At 51.6% G+C, this 16,438-nt stretch overlaps 1 long non-coding RNA gene across 2 annotated transcripts in view; it reads right to left on the bottom strand.

Moving 5' to 3' along the window:
• LOC114235340 (uncharacterized) overlaps positions 1-4,845 on the bottom strand; it is a 118,704-nt gene extending 113,859 nt beyond the window's left edge. For both annotated transcript variants that reach the window (XR_008556725.1, XR_008556723.1), the window contains exon 1: positions 4,584-4,845. This is a non-coding gene — a long non-coding RNA (uncharacterized LOC114235340). The remainder of the gene's footprint in view (positions 1-4,583) is intronic.
• Between the last annotated feature and the right edge of the window lie 11,593 nt (positions 4,846-16,438).

Here is a 16,438-nt window from a genome sequence, read left to right as displayed (position 1 = left end):
GCTGATAGCTGCAGCTAAGGTCCTAGACTTCAGTCAGTCCTAATCCCTAGACACGCAAGTGAAGAGCCTTTTCAGGCCTCCTCAAACTACGGCCCACGGGCCACATGCGGGTGTTTTTGCCGTTTTGTTTTTTTACTTCAAAATAAGATATGTGCAGTGTGCATAGGAATTTGTTCATAGTTTTTTTTTTAAACTATAGTCCGGCCCTCCAGCGGTCTGAGGGACAGTGAACTGGCCCCCTGTTTAAAAAGTTTGAGGACCCCTGCTTAGATGATGCAAGCCTCCAGCCTATGAGCTGTCCTAGGTGATGCCAAGTGGATTAGAAACGAGCTGTTCCTACAAAGCCCTACCCAAATTGCATGTTCCCATGAGTAATGTTATTTAAAACAACTAAGTTCTGGAGTGATTTGTTATGTACCTGAGTCCCTGCTTCCAATAAATCTATAGCTCAGGTTAGCTGTAACAAGTAGGTAGGTAGATGTAGGAAGCAAAATAAAAACTCTTTCCCTCTACTTTTCCCTGTTTCCTTAGACTGAAATCTTAGCACCTCCTAGTACTAATTGTTGGTGTGGTTTTGAAGTGCCATTAGGAACAAAAATCACCATCATGGGGACCCAGTCTGTCTGAACTCCTTTTCCTTGAAAGCTTACTGACTTAATATGCCAGTAAGGCCTGACCTGGAGGGGAGGGAGTGGTCATAAGGGAGAAGGGAACAAGAAAAAGAGAAAGCTTGATTCCTTACACTTTTCTTCTAGTTTTAAAAAAGTGGGGAAGCAAGATTTAATCCTCTCCTGCACTCATCTCCCATCTGATAGAATCTTTCAAAAGATGCTTGCTTTTTCATTGAAAGACTATACAGCCTTTTCGATCTTATAAAGGGACCAAATCAGCAACGTGTTTTCACCCCTTATCAGGGAAGCAGGACTAATCAAAGTTACAAACTAGGGACACCAGGCTGTCTTTAGTCACTCTTCATTATACTTCAGAGGTTCCTCTGGCTCCTCCCCTTTCCCTAAATGTGAGTGGGTCCCCAGGGTTCCCTTCTCAGAACTCTTCTCATTTAACACACTCTCTGATCCATTTATTCACTCCAGTGGTTTTAGCTACTACCTAATGTTTTAATGATTCCAAAGAGCCAACAAACCTGAATAGGATGATTGTTTGCTGCCAGACAGCTCAGAGCTTCTTAATCTACTTGTTATTGCCTCCTGTTGGCCAAACACCTGAACAGCTGTAGGCTATTCCCAATCTGACAATGCTTCTGAACCCTACCCTTTGAAGTGTATTATCTCCACCTTGCCTTAGGACAAATTGTGTTAATAAAAAGCAAGGGTCCGGAGACAGAACTTAGCTCCTTTAGCTAAAGCTCCTCTGACCCCTAATGCCTTTCAAAATTATCTTCCCTCTATGGACTCCTACTTAATCTACGCTCACCCTTTCTCCAGATTGCTGAACCCTTCTTAATGCTGGAACAAGAACACCGGCATTAACCAGACCTTCTTTCCAACCCTCCTGGGATACTTCCCTGGTACCTCAAATTCCACAGGGACAAAACATACTTCCTCCTCCTGGACTTGAAGTCCACTCCTCTGCCCAGTCTACCCCCTAGACCAGAAACTTGGGGATCCTTTGCCCCACACTGCCAATCAGTTTCCCATTCTACTGAATCTTTTTAATTTCTTTTCTTGAACCCCTTTTCTCTCAATCCCCACTGCTACTACATACACAGCAGTGGTCCTAGTCAATTTTACAGTTCATCTCCAGAACCCTAACCAGTATAATCATTGCAAAGAACTGTAATCTTTTCACCCCTGAACATGCCTTTCCTTAAAAAAAAAAAAAAGTCTTTTCCCTTTCCTTTAGGTCAGAGATTTTCAATCTTTTTTCATCTCATGGCACACATAAACTAATTACTAAAATTCTGTGGCACAACAAAAAATATATTTTTGGCTGATTTGACAAAAAATTAGGTATAATTTTGATTTATTCACACCCAACAGCTATTGTGTTGGCTGTTGTCATTTTTTTAATATACCAATCTAAGGGAAAAGAGGTCAGTGCCCCTAACTAAATGGTTAGGTATTATATGTTTTAAAAAATCTTGTGGCACACCGGTTGAAATCTCTGCTACAGGTTTTAATCCTAAGGCTCAATAGTCATTTACTCACCAACTACAGTAAACCCTTTGGGAAATTGTATGCAAAATTGTAGTATGGGTCTATAGGTGCATTGTTTTCGGTTTTCGAAAGGGTATGTGTACTGAAAAGGCTAAAAATGTGTAGGTCTCAGTCTAAAGTGCAAACTCCTCAGCATAGAATGCAAGCCCTGCATGACCTGCCTATTCCCATCCTTCCAGCTTCCTTTCTCCCCACATTCTCACTCACACTTATCTTGCCTTAATTCTTCACTGCAGGTCTTTGTCCACGTGGCTTTGCTTCTCAGCTTGGGAAGCCCTTTCTTTTCTTCTTAGCTGGCCTAACTTTTGCCAACCAGTAAGTTATCTTCTTTCTTTCAAAAAACACCTCAGGTCATAACCTACAGTAAGCTGTGCAGGCTAGGCAAATGGGGTGTGAACTCTTGCTTCCCTGAAGCCAGCCTACCAATTGCTCTTTCTGTTAGCATTTACCTCTTGGATTTTCAAATTGAACCCCAGGCTGTATTTTTTTTTTTAATCTTTATCATCGTTGAAAGTATTACATATGTCCCCCTCTTTTCTCCCATTGACCTCTCCCAGCCGGCTCTTGCGCCTCCCATGTATAATTTATAGTTGCTAGCAGATTTTTAATAACAATCCCCCCCCACACACCTTTCTGTTACAGAATGCTGTATGGGAATTTTCAATATAAAAGTTTTATTTTATACCTAGCCACCACATGGTGTTACATACTTAACAAATCCTGTAATTCTAATATTCAGTGACCCACTAGGAGGTAATTTATCTGGCTTATTGTTCCTAGTTTACTGCAACACTACCCAAAAAAGGCAGTTTACTATCATAACGTGTCCCTGAAATTATCTACCCTGGAAGATGTTCCAACTTTTTTAGATAAACCTTGCTCTAACTAGCCTGCTAATACCTTACAGCACAGTCTCTCACAATCTTAAAAAAAAAAAAAAAAGTCTTTTGTTGCCTCCAACGAAGCTCTTTGCCCTCTTTGGGCCAAGGATCTGTGCGAAGTGTATTTCCCTACTGGTAATGCATCAACACAAACAGCGCTCACCACGCCGAACCACCAGTCCCCGGAGTTTCCCCAAATAGCTTACACCACTCCCCCGCGGCACCGGACGCTAGGCCCGCTCAGCTGAGCGGGGGACCGACCACCGGCGCCTCGGGAACGCGGGCGCAGCCGCCGATTGCCAGCCCACAGTGGAGAGTGTCGGGCTTCTGGAGCGCGGAAGGCTCTCAGAGACGCTGCAGAACTTGGCCTTGACCGCTCCCGGGCCGTCCCCGCCCCCCCGGAGCTGGGAGCCGCGGGGGCCTGCACCAACCTCCGCCCAGCACCGCCCCGCCGCTCACACAATGGAGCGCGTTCCCGGCGGGCCACGCAGGCTGCCGCTGGTCCCCAGCCCGGGACCCTGGGAAAATGGGGAAGCAGGCCCGGGCTAGGGCCATCAGGAAAACCCCATACACCCTCCGCCCACTCCCACACTCCCCAAAGGTTGTGAGCTCGTCGTGGGAGCCGGGGTGCAGAGAAGGGGGAGCGAGCGGAAGTGCCAACCCCTGCAGTCAGGGGACGGTGACGTCACCGCTACTGTTAGCCTCTAGCGGGGGCGTCTGCCCGTCACGTGATCCAGCCCTCTCCTCCTCCTCCTCCTCCTCCTCCTCCTCCTCCTCCTCCTCCTCCTCCTCCTCCTCCTCCTCCTCCTCCTCCTCCTCCTCTTCTTCCTCCTCCTCCTCTCCCCGCCCCCCCTCCCCATCCCACGCCAGCTCCCTTCCCCAGTCCCGACTCCCCGCTTTCGCCTCCCTCCCGCTCTAGCTAGGCTGTCAACAGCGCCAGCTCCGCCCCCTCCCCCGCGCCCAGGGTAACCGCCCGGCGGCGCGGCGGGCTGTCGCTCCTCAGGTCCTCGCTCTCGGAGGAGCGTGCCCCTGCCTCCACCCAGCCCAACCCCTGACGCCTGGGTGCGTGAGCACTGGGTCCGGGGTGCGCGGCGGCCTTCAGTAACAGCGATTTTCTGCTCAGCCGAGTCCGAGCTCCGAGGGCGCCAGTCCCTGGCAGGTCTCCGTCGGGGGTTGGCCCCTAAGCCGGAGCGGCAGCCGGGGACCCACCCTCAACCCCTGCCCTGCGGCCGGCACCTCCGCGGCGCTCGCGCCTCCGCTCTCCCTGCCGCCTGGACGGCGCTCGCTAGTCCTGCCCGGTGTCTTCTCCGGCGGCCGCGCGGGCAATGGTTGTATGGCTGGGGGCCAGGCGCAGCCCTCCTCCTGAGTGCCCTCGGCCACCCCACCGTGGACTCCTGGGATTACAGATTTGGTGGCTGTCACTGCTGCGCCTGGTTCTATTTTTTCCCCTCATTTCCCTTCTAAAAGTAGAGGCTTGGGGGAAGGAAAAGAAAACCCGGTGCCGAAAGGGGCGGTGCAGACTGACCTGTCATCGGTGGGGGAGGAAGACCCCTGGTCAGGGCGAGTTTTTGAGCCCGCGCAGGGACGGGAGCCCCGGGTTCGCACCGAGTGGCGCGGCGGCAGCGGTGCATCAGCTAGGTGTCCCCTCGGCGGCGCGGCCCCGCCGCGCCCGCCCCCTCCTCCGGCGCCGCGCTCCCAGCCCAGTCGCCAGGGACCAGGGAACCCCCCAGCTCGATTTTTTTGTGCAGTTTCAGCAAAGCTCCGAGGAAGTTGGTCCTTTTGTTCCACTATTTATAGATTGCGTCAACATTGCGAAAAGAAGAAGGCGGAGCGGTGGCCCCTCCCCCTCCTCCCACCGGCTCCGGAGAGAGAAAAGCCCCAGCACACGACCTAAGTACACAGCGCGTTAGTCGCCCGCCGGCCCCAGCCTCCGGCTCGCCGCTTCCCCCTCCTCCAGAGCGCTGCCAACCGCGTCACGTGTCCGCCCGGGAAAACCAGCTACCGGGGGCTCGGCGCTGCCTGCCGGGCTTCGTGAAGGCGGCGGCTGTCTTGCTCACCCGTGCGCCTGGCTGGTGGGCTCCGGCCGTGGCCCAGGCGTCGCGCACAGGGTGGGCACCCCTGCCTTAGCCACCCAGCGGGTCCCCCTGGGTCCCCGGCTGGTGGATGTGTTCCCTAGTTTTTTCCCGTTTCCGCCCTCTCCCTCCCCTCCCTCTTCGGAGTGCCACCGCCCTGGTCTCGGAGTGTGCGCGCCTTTGGGCCTCGCCTGGGAGCCAGGGGCCGGACTTGTCTCTGGCGCCTCTGCTTTCCCAGGCCGTGAGATGCCAGTCTCCCCTGGGCCCCGCACGGTTGGGTTGGGGCGGGAGACTGAGGGGTGCGGGGGTGGCTTGCAGCAACTCGCAGGGGTGGCCCGCGGAAAGCGGGAAGCGCGATGGGGCCTTTACCAGACCGCGGAGACGCTCTCCCCGGATGCCCTCCCTGCCCCGCAGGTGCAGCGAGCGTTGCGCGGGCTCACTTACTGCTTCCCGGACAGCTAGGGAACAAGCAGTTTTCAGACCTGGGCCGCAGTGGAGGGGCGGGGATGTAATATTTGAGGAGTTACTCGAAGTTGGATCGGTGACAAAAACATTCGAACTTTTCTTCAAAACGCAAGGGCGAAAATGATAGGCCCCGTCCTATCCCCGAAGTGAAACCGAGCTCCCTGCTGGCCTAAAGCTTCAGTTCCTGAGCTCAACGTAAACAGGGAGGGTGGTAAACACAACTGCAAGTAGCTAGTCTGTGATTGACCTTCGCAGCTTCCTGTCTTTTCCCTACGTGATTTACTTAGGTCGGAGCTGAACTTTCCTGGGTGGGAATAAAATAATTTAGCCCATCAGATCAGGGGTGGCGGAAAGCTGGGGGCTGAGCTGGGACAAGTGCAGGAAACACGTCTGACTTTTCCAGGCAGCCGGACAGTGTGGTAAACAGTCTGGAAGGGTTATGTTATTTTTTTAAGGAGTTTGGAGGGCTGTTCCCTACACTCACCCTCCTTGGGCTCCAGAGCAGACTGGGGAAGGGGGCGAAGCGGGACTCTGCACCAGCTGTCCCCTGCGCCCACCCCAGTCCCGGCACTGGGCTCGTCCAAACTCTGGGAGGATTTCGAATGGGCCACACCCAGCAGCAGTGTTGGCCTCTTTCTGAGAAACCTGTCCAGGTTTGGACCCCCCCCCCCCTCCCCCAGGGGGAGATCTTAGGCCATGAATTCATCAGTTTTAGCATTGCATGCTTCACTCCCGATAGAGAGGGAGCGAGACGAGATGAAGTAAAACGAACCCGTGAACCCGTGCAGTGTTTGTCGGGTTTCCAAAGCGCAGAGCGGAGCCCGCCCTCAGCAAACGGGGCGCGCGTTGGTCTCCTCACACCTAACGGTGCTCAGAGCCTGGTGCGGGGGCCTGCTTTAGTCTCTGGGCTCTCGCGCCGGCTCTCCCGGGTTCCTTACAACTGAGTGAAAGCCCGCTGACCGTTGTCTGTATTTGAAAGACAGTGCCTACCTCCTCGTCTCCCCACCAGTTTTGAAGTATACAAAGCAAGCTTCTTTGCAAGAAGAAAACAAGTCAGGGCCTCTTGGCCCTTTTGGCCCCCGTTAGGAACAAGGGTGCGCAGGCCCCAGTTTTAGCCTTGCTAAACCCCACTCCCCGTGCATCTTCCCACCAACCAAGGTGTCCCGCCACTTGGTCAGGCACACGCTTTTCACCCCCACTTTCTTCTTTCGAGATCTTCCCGGCTGGCTGCCGAGGGAAGGGAGCGAAAGCAAAACGAAAGCACCCGGGGCCGCATCAGCCGGAGCAGCTTCCCAGAGCGCAGCCGGGGGTGACCAAGGTCTGGGGTCAGGAGGCAAGGGTGGGCGCCCCAGCTTCGTGGAAACCGGGTCGTGGGTGGTACCGGGTGGGCGCGGGGAAACTCCTCCTCCTCTTGGGGAAAAGTCAAGGGTATGACAATATCCCAGCTCAGAAGGGAACGTTTGGCCTGGGTCTTGAGTTGAAATTCGAGACTGAGTGGACCCTGAGGAGGGGAAGTAGAGGCCAAGGAGTGTGGCGGGAAGGCTGGCGTTGGCCCCCAGTGGCGGATCTTGGGGAGAGACCCAGGCGAGGAGCCTGGCACGGCTCCCAGAAGCCAGGGGTACTGTACGGAGGCCCACGGAATTGTGCCACTGATGTTGGATAAGTATCCGCCTCTCATAAAAAACCAGAGCTCTAAGCGGTACAAAGACGTCAGGAATCAGGAAACTTTGCTGATGTCCTTCGCACCCGCCCTCCTCCTTTGCCGTCTTCACTGCAGGGACCAGGCGGCCTGCGCAGATTCGGACGGAAGCGTAGCCAGTGTGGGCGGCCTTACCAAGGCCTCACCAAGACCTGTTCAGTTAGGGCAAAGCATGAGAATATCTCCAGAAAGTGAAGGTAACCCCTCACAACCCCCCCCCCCCCCCCTCAGGAGAGCAGCCAGCCCGAGTCTGGTCAGCTAAAATGAGTGCTCACTCACCCCACCCTCCTCCGCAGCGAACCAGCACCCGAATACTGAGATGCTCGCTCTGTCACTCCAGTACCTTTACGCAGCCAAAGAACGAACCTATTCTATTTAATGGCACCTTTGTTGTGGATTTTGGCAAATGTTAAAAAATCATGTGATCCTCAGTGAGTCCAATGTGGAAACATAGCTTGTGCCAGTAGCTGGGTCTGCACTCTCTCACTGGCACCCAATGCAGGGGGCACGCAATGCCGTCACACCTCTGGCTGGTCAGAGGCACGTTCACAAAATCCCTTCCATCTTGTGAACAGGGAGACTCGAAATTGTATACTTGTTTGCATTGCTTAGATTATGTGTTGCTGGCTATGTATTCACGAACAGGACTGAAAACGGCTGTGATCTTAAAAGCTGCAGAACTGAGTTCGCTTAGGCGAACTTTGGGAATCCAGTCTCGGTTTCCTGCTGACGTTTTGCCGGTAACAGGCAGTAATCAATCTCAGAGTAGCTTTGTTCGTTTTTATTCCTTCCCTCTTCATCACAACTGCAAATACTAGGAAGTTCTAATTGTAAAAAAGGTGGCTTACTCCACCAAAATTTCTTTATATAACGATGAGAGGGATGCTGTAGGTGAAATAGTCTCTTAGGCTAATTCCTTTTTAAAAGAGCGTCTGTTTCTTAAACACACAAACAAAAACCACAAAAAAAAAAAAAAAAAACCTCAGCAACAACTGTTTTCAACGCAACAGACTGATATAAATGCCTGCTTTCACCATGCCAGTCCTTGGTTTCAGACGTGGCCAGTGTTCTCACTTTCTTGCAAGTCTTTCCCCTTGTAACTTATTTTTGTGAAAAATAAGTTCCATCAGGTTACCTTGCTAAACTGGGCGTCTATAATTATGAAACTGGTCTTTTCTCCTCCACCCACGTAAAAAGCGCGCGCGCGTGGACACACACACACACACACACACACACACACACACACACACACACACACACACACACCCTCCGCATTCGCAAATGGAGCTTTGCCCGGGTTAAGTTCAGACTTCAGTGCCTACAACGTTGTCCGCCCCCAGGCAGCCCCTTGGGCCATCGAAAGGCCAGCCTCGCTCACACCGCTGGAACCCGCACCGACAGCTCGATTTGGAGTCCAGTCTGGAAACAAATCTGTGCTTTTCGCGGTGAAATGGGAACTTGCCCAAGCGATGCATCTGGCTTTAGGTTTTATGGGGAATGTGATCTGGACAAGGGAACGACTGTTCCAGGCGCGGCAACACGCTCCTCGCGAACCCGGGGGCTCCCTGGGGCAAACAGCGCCCCGAGGGTGGACCGCAGGGCCTCAGCCAACCTCGAGGCGCCCGGGTTTGGGTTAACCCCACCCCAGTGCTCCGCCTGCTCCGCTTCGCCCGGGGTCGCTCCCCGCGGCTGGTGGCGGCTTTAGACCAGAGGAGAAAGTTTGAGGCTGACGATCACATGTCCTTAAAGGGGCTGGGGAAAAGGAGAGGAGGCTCTTCTCAGTCAGTGCCAGGAAACGCAAACACCCCGCAATCCCCCCCCCCCCACGGGAAAGAAAACTGTCCCGGGGAGCACAAGTGTCCCCGAGACTTTGCCAGAGTTTGGAGAGTTCGGAGGTGGCGTGACCGACCCCTCCCCACCCCCGCCGCGCTATTTCACAACCCGCTTTGGGCTGCGTTAGGCGTGGACCCGGGCGGTGTGTGGAGGAGGATGAGGTGTTTCCCGCTCCCTCAGCAGCTGGAAACCTTCATGGGGTTAAAATGGCGCTGCGGGTTGGGCCCGAGGAGCGGTGTCTCTTTTGGCCCGGAGGGGCGGGAGGCGCCGGGTTGGGGTGTGGGACCCCGAAGAGGGCCGGAGAGCCCGGACCTAGGGGAGGTGTGACCCCTGAGTCTCTGCTCCCGGGAACTGGTTCCAAGGACGAATCCCGCGGGAATGGGGGCCGAGCCCGCAGCAGGGGCGGGGGCGCGCGCAGAGGGAGGGACGTCTTGGCCCCCAGGACGGGGTGAAGTCGGGAGAGCGCCGTGGCACCGCGCTCTGGCTGGATACGGCGCTCCCCCTCCCGCCCTCTCCCGGACCGGGGCCCGGCGGGCTCGGAGGGGGCGGGCGGAGCGCCGCGCCGAGCCCTGCGCGCTGAGGTCTGCAAGTTGCCTTCGGAGCGGGGCGGGGGCGCTTCTCCGGGCTCGGAGGGGGGAAAAAGTCATCTGAAAGCGCACCCCCTTGGCCAGCTGCCCCGTGGTCCCGGTAAAGGAGATAGAGACGGACTCTGGGAACGAGGGAAGCTCAGTTTAGAACTTCCCAAAATGTCCAGGTTTGTCAAGTGAGTGGGATTCTGGATAGCTCTGGAATTGCTGCGCCCATTCCCCCTTCCGGAACAAAACCACGGAGTGTGCCTCCAAAGGAAGCCTGACGTCCGGGCCCCGCGAGGAAACCGAGCAGCCCCGCCGGCCACCCTCCGCTCACTCCTCCCGGGGCCGCGGGGCGCGTCCCTAAGCAGCTGGGGGCGGGGAGGGCGCGGCTCGGGGCTCCCCGGGCTCTGGGTCCCGCTTTGGCCTGAGCGCGACAGCCGGAAACGCTTTGTCCCGTTTGTTGTTGTTTGTTTGTGTGTTTTGTTTTGTGTTGTGTTTGTTGTTGTTGTTGTTTTCTGTCTCCCAGTCAAAACATTGGGCTGAATCTCTGAAATAACTTTTTTTTTTGACAGTCTGTAAAAGAAAAAAGACAAATGGCCTCGGAGAACAATTTCCCCTGGACGATACGGCGAGATTGTTTTTTTCATTAGTTGCAGGAACTGAATTTTGATGATTTACCTGCTTGCTGGAGCTCCTGGGTGTATTCTCCTCTTCTCCTTTCCCACTTCGTCGGATTATCAACTCCTTTCTCATTTTTTTTTTTAAAGTTCCGGGCACTCAATTCCAGGCACCCATTGTAACACATGTAGCCGCTAACCTAACGCAGGCTTTATCAATAGTCGCTACAAGCCACAGTGTTTGCATGGCCCTCACACAACCGGCCACGTTTTGGGTTCCTGCGAACCGCAGCGATGGAAAAGTTTTGCTTTGTATGTTCTTTTCTTCACACAGCGTTTAGCGATGGTGCTCTCCTCCCAGTAGCCAGTTCCCTCTCCTCCCAAACAGTTCGGGATTTCTTGATTTTTGCAAGGAACTAAAGAGTTAGAAGACATCACTTTCCGACCCCCCCCAGACAGAATTAACACTAACCAATGTAATCAGTGAAACAAATCAGATTTTAATGTCATTAAACACTGATCTCTCCATTAACCTTGGCAATTACGTCACTTTGAAGAAGGAAGTAAAAACGAAATTATTGAGAATGAAACAAAGTTATGGAAGTAGCTATCTGAGGTACATATGTAGAACAAGGAAGTTTCCATCTTTTTTTTTAAAGAGTTCTTATTGATAAACAATTATTAATATGAAATAAAATCTGTAAAGCTAGCCCTATCACGGTGCCTGCACATAGTAGGCACTCAATAAATATTTAGTCTCTTTCTCTCCATTTCTTCTCCCCATCCTTGGAAATTTTGGCAGGAGATACAGGCTTCCCAGTGGCTAAGGAAATTATGCTCAAACTTCACTTCTGGTTCATGTAATCTCCACTCACTTGAAAAAAACACACCTCACAAAATGTATCCAGGGAACTTTAAGAGCTTATTAAAACTCAATGGAAATAGCCAGACAAAATAAAAAGTATGGTGGTTACATACATATAAATCCGAAACACATTAAATTATTTCAAACTTTTCAGTGGCTGTAAGAGGCAACTATCACCATTTGATTTCGTTTACCGATTTCTACAGTAAAAACGAAAATTGTGGGCTCCTGCTCACTTTCCGCATTTCTGTTAGAGCTGCATTCACCCACAAACCTCTCTCTCTCCACCTCACATTTTCAGAACGCAAATTTTATCTGGACGCTGTTCAGCTACCCGCGTTTGAGACTTGCGCTCTTTTTTTTTTTTCTTTTAAAAAATGAGAAAATTGAGTAGGAGGTTGTAGCACTCACGGTGGCGAAAACCCACCTGTCCGCTCCTCCCGCGCGGAGTCGCTGGAGAAGGCAGGCGCGGGGTGCGGCTTTTCGGATTCCCGCCAGGTCACCTGGTCGCCCTTTTTTGGGGGGCCCATTCTGCGGGAGTAAAGTCACTTCTTAGTGAGTTTCCTGGCAACTCCGTACTGCTTTTCAAATGGAGAATTCCCGCACGTTGGCCTCGGCTTACAGGCTTTCCAGCCTCAAATTGTTAAGAATTTAAAAACTGTTCAGCGCAACTTTTTTTTGCTCTTTCGCCTCCTCCCCCCCCCCCCAAAAAAAATGAGGCCGGTCAGGACGGGTGACCTCCGGCACCCAGGCAGGACCCAGGCAGGTCTCAGGCTCCCGAAGCCCCGCTGCCCTGTGGATGAGCCGGGGACAGCGGCACCCCCTTAGTTCCGGCGCCGGCAGCCCGCGGCGTGAGCGTGGGCGCAGCGCGCGCGTCTGGAAAGCCATGCCGAGGCGCCTGCTGGGCGTGGGGAAAACCAGGGGCACCCACACCTTCTCCCCAGACCAGCCCCGTGGGAGTATGGAGAGCTGGAAGGGCGCAGTTGTGGCTTCGGGGCTAGAACTTAGCTCGTTTGAGATCTTTTTAGCACCTTCTAGAAAAATCCACCATTCATGAGCATAGATAAATACCTCCTCGCCTTCCACTCCAGTGGTCCGCCAGCCCCGTGGGAGCGTGACTCCTCCGAGTCCCGCACGGGTTCTTGCTCACGCAGAGCCCAAGGCGGGGCGTAGGGGTCAGAGTAAGTTCAGAGCCTGGAGCCCAGTCTGATTTGAGAGAGAGAGGAAAAGAAAAAAAAAAAATACAAGTCTTGCTAGGGGCTCCAGCCAGGGGCTCAGCCCAGAGTCCCCTCGAAATCCTCCCCGCAGCGCGGAAGTCGGGGATTGCTCTACTCTGCGCAGCTGGACACCGCGCCTGAAGGGCCTGCGGGCCACGCGCTTGCCTTTTGCGGGGGGCTGGCATCCGTGTGCCAGGAACGTTGTTTTTGCAAACTGAGACTTGGAGTGAGCCCCCATTTTTCCATCCCACCCCGCCACCCGGGAGTAACTCCGGGGCTCTCCCACCTGAACGTCCAGGGGCCGTCCGCGGCCCTCAGGGTGCCTCGTGTCCCGCGGGGCCTCGCACGGAGGGCCACCAGCAGCGGGACTGCGAGGGCGGCGGCGCGCGTCGAGCCCAGGGCGCAGGGGGCCGCGGGGACGGGCAGCCGCGCCGGTTCCGGAGCCGCACAAGTCGGAGGTGCTTCTGGGCTGGGCCCGGAGTGAGGGGAGCGGAGGGGGATTGCTTCTCCAGCTTCGAGGTGCAGGCAAGTCTGGCGGGGAAGGGAGAAGGGTCGGGAACTCTCCGTTCTTCTCGTGGATCTTGTGGGTCTGAGCCGGTCAGCGAAAGCACTCGGGGTGAGGGGCGCAGGAGCCGGAGAGCTTCGGGCAACAAGCCGGGCCTGACCTGAGCGACCCAGCCAAGCTTCCAGCCGAGGGCGTGCAGGGGCCTCCGCCTCCGGGGTGCTGGCCACAGTGGGCCACAGGTCCTCCAGTGGAGAGGGGCCTAGCCCTCTGGGAGGGCCTCCGCAGAGGGCCAGATGGCAGGGAACCCCCAGGCACCTGAGCCGGACACACAGAATCCACAGAGGTATTCCCAGGCCTCAGTAGCTGCTGGCCAGCGGTTAGTTAGCTCAGAGTCAGGTTTCTTCTTCCACCAAAAAAGAATTAACACAAGTCTCTCCAATCTGAATTCAGTGAACGCAGGGGCTGACTACTTTCTTAGGATCTTATCAGTATGTTTGCCTGTGGAAGTGAATTTGGGACTGTCTTCCTCCCGCATGTGAGCTGGTCACACTGACCAAAGGTGGGTTGCAGGCCTGGGGAGGAGTTAACCATGGTGCAGGCATGTTTCTCCATCTTGGGACTTGCATATGCCTCACACTCCTGGGCTTGCCAGGGGAGGTACTGCACTGTATTGAGGAGGTGGGCTTCCCTGCAGAACTAGCCTGACACCGGGGTGAGAGGCCAACCTGGCAGACTGGAGAGTGACTACAGGGAGCCATGTAAAGGACCAGGAGACAGGACCCAGAGCTTGTGTGGGGGACTGGGGGTGGTTAGGGTAGTTCTCTCTCTGTGAACAAGGGGGCTGGGGAGTTCTGCTGCCTTGATTAAAAAGACAGTGTGGAGATGGCCAGTCCAAAGGTGGATGAGACAAGGCCTGAGATTCCAGAGACCAAACTAGGACTGGAAATCTGTATTTTCCTGTCTGAATTTCTTGATTTTAAGGTTCTTTCCCATTTGTTTTCCATTTAGTCTTTAGTGTTTTTTGAAAATCTTACCCAAAGAAGTCATTCAGTTAACAGATATTTAATGAGAGCCTGCTGCATGCCAGGCGTAGGAAAGGGATTGTGAACAAGACAGTTCCTCTCCTCACAGAGCTCACAGTCCAATTTTCTCTACAGAGAGAAAACATGCCATGGAAGGGACACATGGACATATCGCTGGTGAAAGTGTTACTTTATAAAGTGTTACTTTGACATCACAATTGTTAATAATGAAAATACTTTGATGTGGCACTTCTTTAAAAATTTAAACTCCTAATTGGAGCTACTGAATCCCTTTGTAGCATTGTCAGTAGGGCAGGAGGGAACAATTCATCGAGTGCCTGCTATGTTTCATAGGCACTCCACACATATTACCTTTCCTAAGCCTCATAACAACTCCGCAGAGTGGGTGTTTTTATTCCCATTTTATAGATTAGGAAACTCAGGCTCAGTGAGTTTATGAAGGTCACTTGGCAAGTGAGTGGGAGAACTATCTGTTTCCAAGTCTGTGTTCTCTTCACTCTTCTCATGGACTCTCTTCCCAGTCCAGAGGGTAAAGATCCTAAAAAAGATACTCATATTAAGGGAATTGACATTCGAGGACTTTAAACCCTGGTGGAAAAAGTGGGATTGTGTGAATTTATAGTACCTCTATAAATTATACTTTGTGGTTGCCAGTACAAAAATTAAGAGGTCACAGTAAGAACACCAAGAATGTTTTATTCAAATTGAATTCACACATTTTGGTTAATTTCTCTTTACCATCCTGTGCTTGCTAGAACATTTTCAGAATAAAGAGATGTTAGTTTTGTTTTATTATACAGAGAAACATGTGTGTATAGTCTTACATTTAAATGTAAATGGTTGATTTTCTAGTGTGTAGTCTTTAGGTCACTTTCCTTGGGTTTTGACTGAAGATGACTTGTCATTAGTATGTAGACCATCTGGGGAGGGATTATAATAATATTATAATTTTATAGAATGATAACATTTGATATGTAGAAGGCAAGTTTGTTGTTTCTAAGTCTTAGAGTTCCATTAATTAATCAATTAATTCAATAACTATCTTTTGGACACATACTACTTATCAGATACAGTGCTGTGTACTAAGGTCATAACATTGATCAAGATAAACCGAGTTTGCTGTGGGAAGTATATAAGGAAGGAAGTAAAACAGTGCTTGCTCAGCTCCCACTATGTGGCAAACACTCTCCTAGACTCATTTAATCCCTCATACAAGCCTGTCTGTCCCTTTATATGCAGAACATGCACAAAAAAGGGAGGCTCAGAAAATTTAAATAACTTGGTCAAGATCACACAGCAGTAAATGGCAGAGCACCGTTTCAAACCCGGCAATGAAGCTCATGCTTTTTCGCTATGCTACACGGTATCCTTGACTAGGCAAACACTAAAAATTGTACTTATTTTATTCCTCTTAGGTCTCTTTACTCAAGTAAATAGTGATTCTTATCCTGTTTACCTCATGGAACAATCTTAAAACCCAAAAGCAGTGTAAAAATTTTATTTTTTAAAAGCTGTTCCTAATAGTTTAGCTTAATTTAATCTTACAGGAGAAAAAACATGAGTCCTAACAACAGGTTTATTATAATAATCTATTGATGAAAAAACCTTCTAGTTCAGTAGGATCAGAATTTGATGAATAACTGTTGTTCTTTGCTTTATTACTTAACTTAATGCCAAATATTTAATGGACATGATAGAATTACAGAGCCTGTAGATAAGAAATTAGGGCGCAAGTCCCTTGTCCAAAAGTCGGTGAAAGAGACATATAGACAGGGAAATTATGAAAATGTGTGATAACAGGTGCTGAGGTCTCTTGGGAGCTAACAACATTCTGAGTCTCCCTCACCTAAGCTAGAAGCTTTGCCTCCTGAAAGTGTTTGTCAAGCTAAGAGACAGCTGTTAAAAACAGAATAGCACTTTAATTCTTGCAGAATCAAATTTTCTAGAGGTGAAGCCTGACTACTAGTATTTTAAACAAGTTCTCCAGTAGTTCTTAAGGAGCCTGCTGAGACTAGACTTCGGGAAAAGAGCTTGACCCTTGATTATAGTCAAGTGGCCTAAAGAAAAATAGCCCCCTAGCCCCTGATAGTGTGGACAAGGATGTGGTTATACTCTACCAGCAAAGGTTAAGAATGTAAACCCACTAAGGGAAGTTGGTGAGCTGAGGAGTGAGAAAGATTAGCAGGAAATCTTCAAGACAGACATGGATGACATAAATTATAACACATTATATGGGTTGGAGAAGCATTTTGCTAATAGTTTTATACATGAGTTCTTTTAAAACTGTTAGTGGATGTCACTCAATTCCAGAGCATCTAATTAATTAAATAAGAGTTCAGCAGAGAGTCCAAATTTTTTTTTGGAGCCAAGGAATCTATTATTCGAAGGAAACTTCAATGAAAGGCTGACATATAAAGAAGAACTGTTGAGGCTAAGGAAGAGGATGGATGAAGAAGAGCTGGGTGCCCAGAAAACCACTATGCAGCCAGCCA

The sequence above is a fragment of the Eptesicus fuscus genome, chromosome 8, assembly GCF_027574615.1.
Source record: "Eptesicus fuscus isolate TK198812 chromosome 8, DD_ASM_mEF_20220401, whole genome shotgun sequence".
NCBI classification, from domain to species: domain Eukaryota; kingdom Metazoa; phylum Chordata; class Mammalia; order Chiroptera; family Vespertilionidae; genus Eptesicus; species Eptesicus fuscus.
The sequence above is the reverse complement of the archived record's forward strand: the minus strand, read 5'-3'. Positions and strand labels throughout refer to the sequence as shown.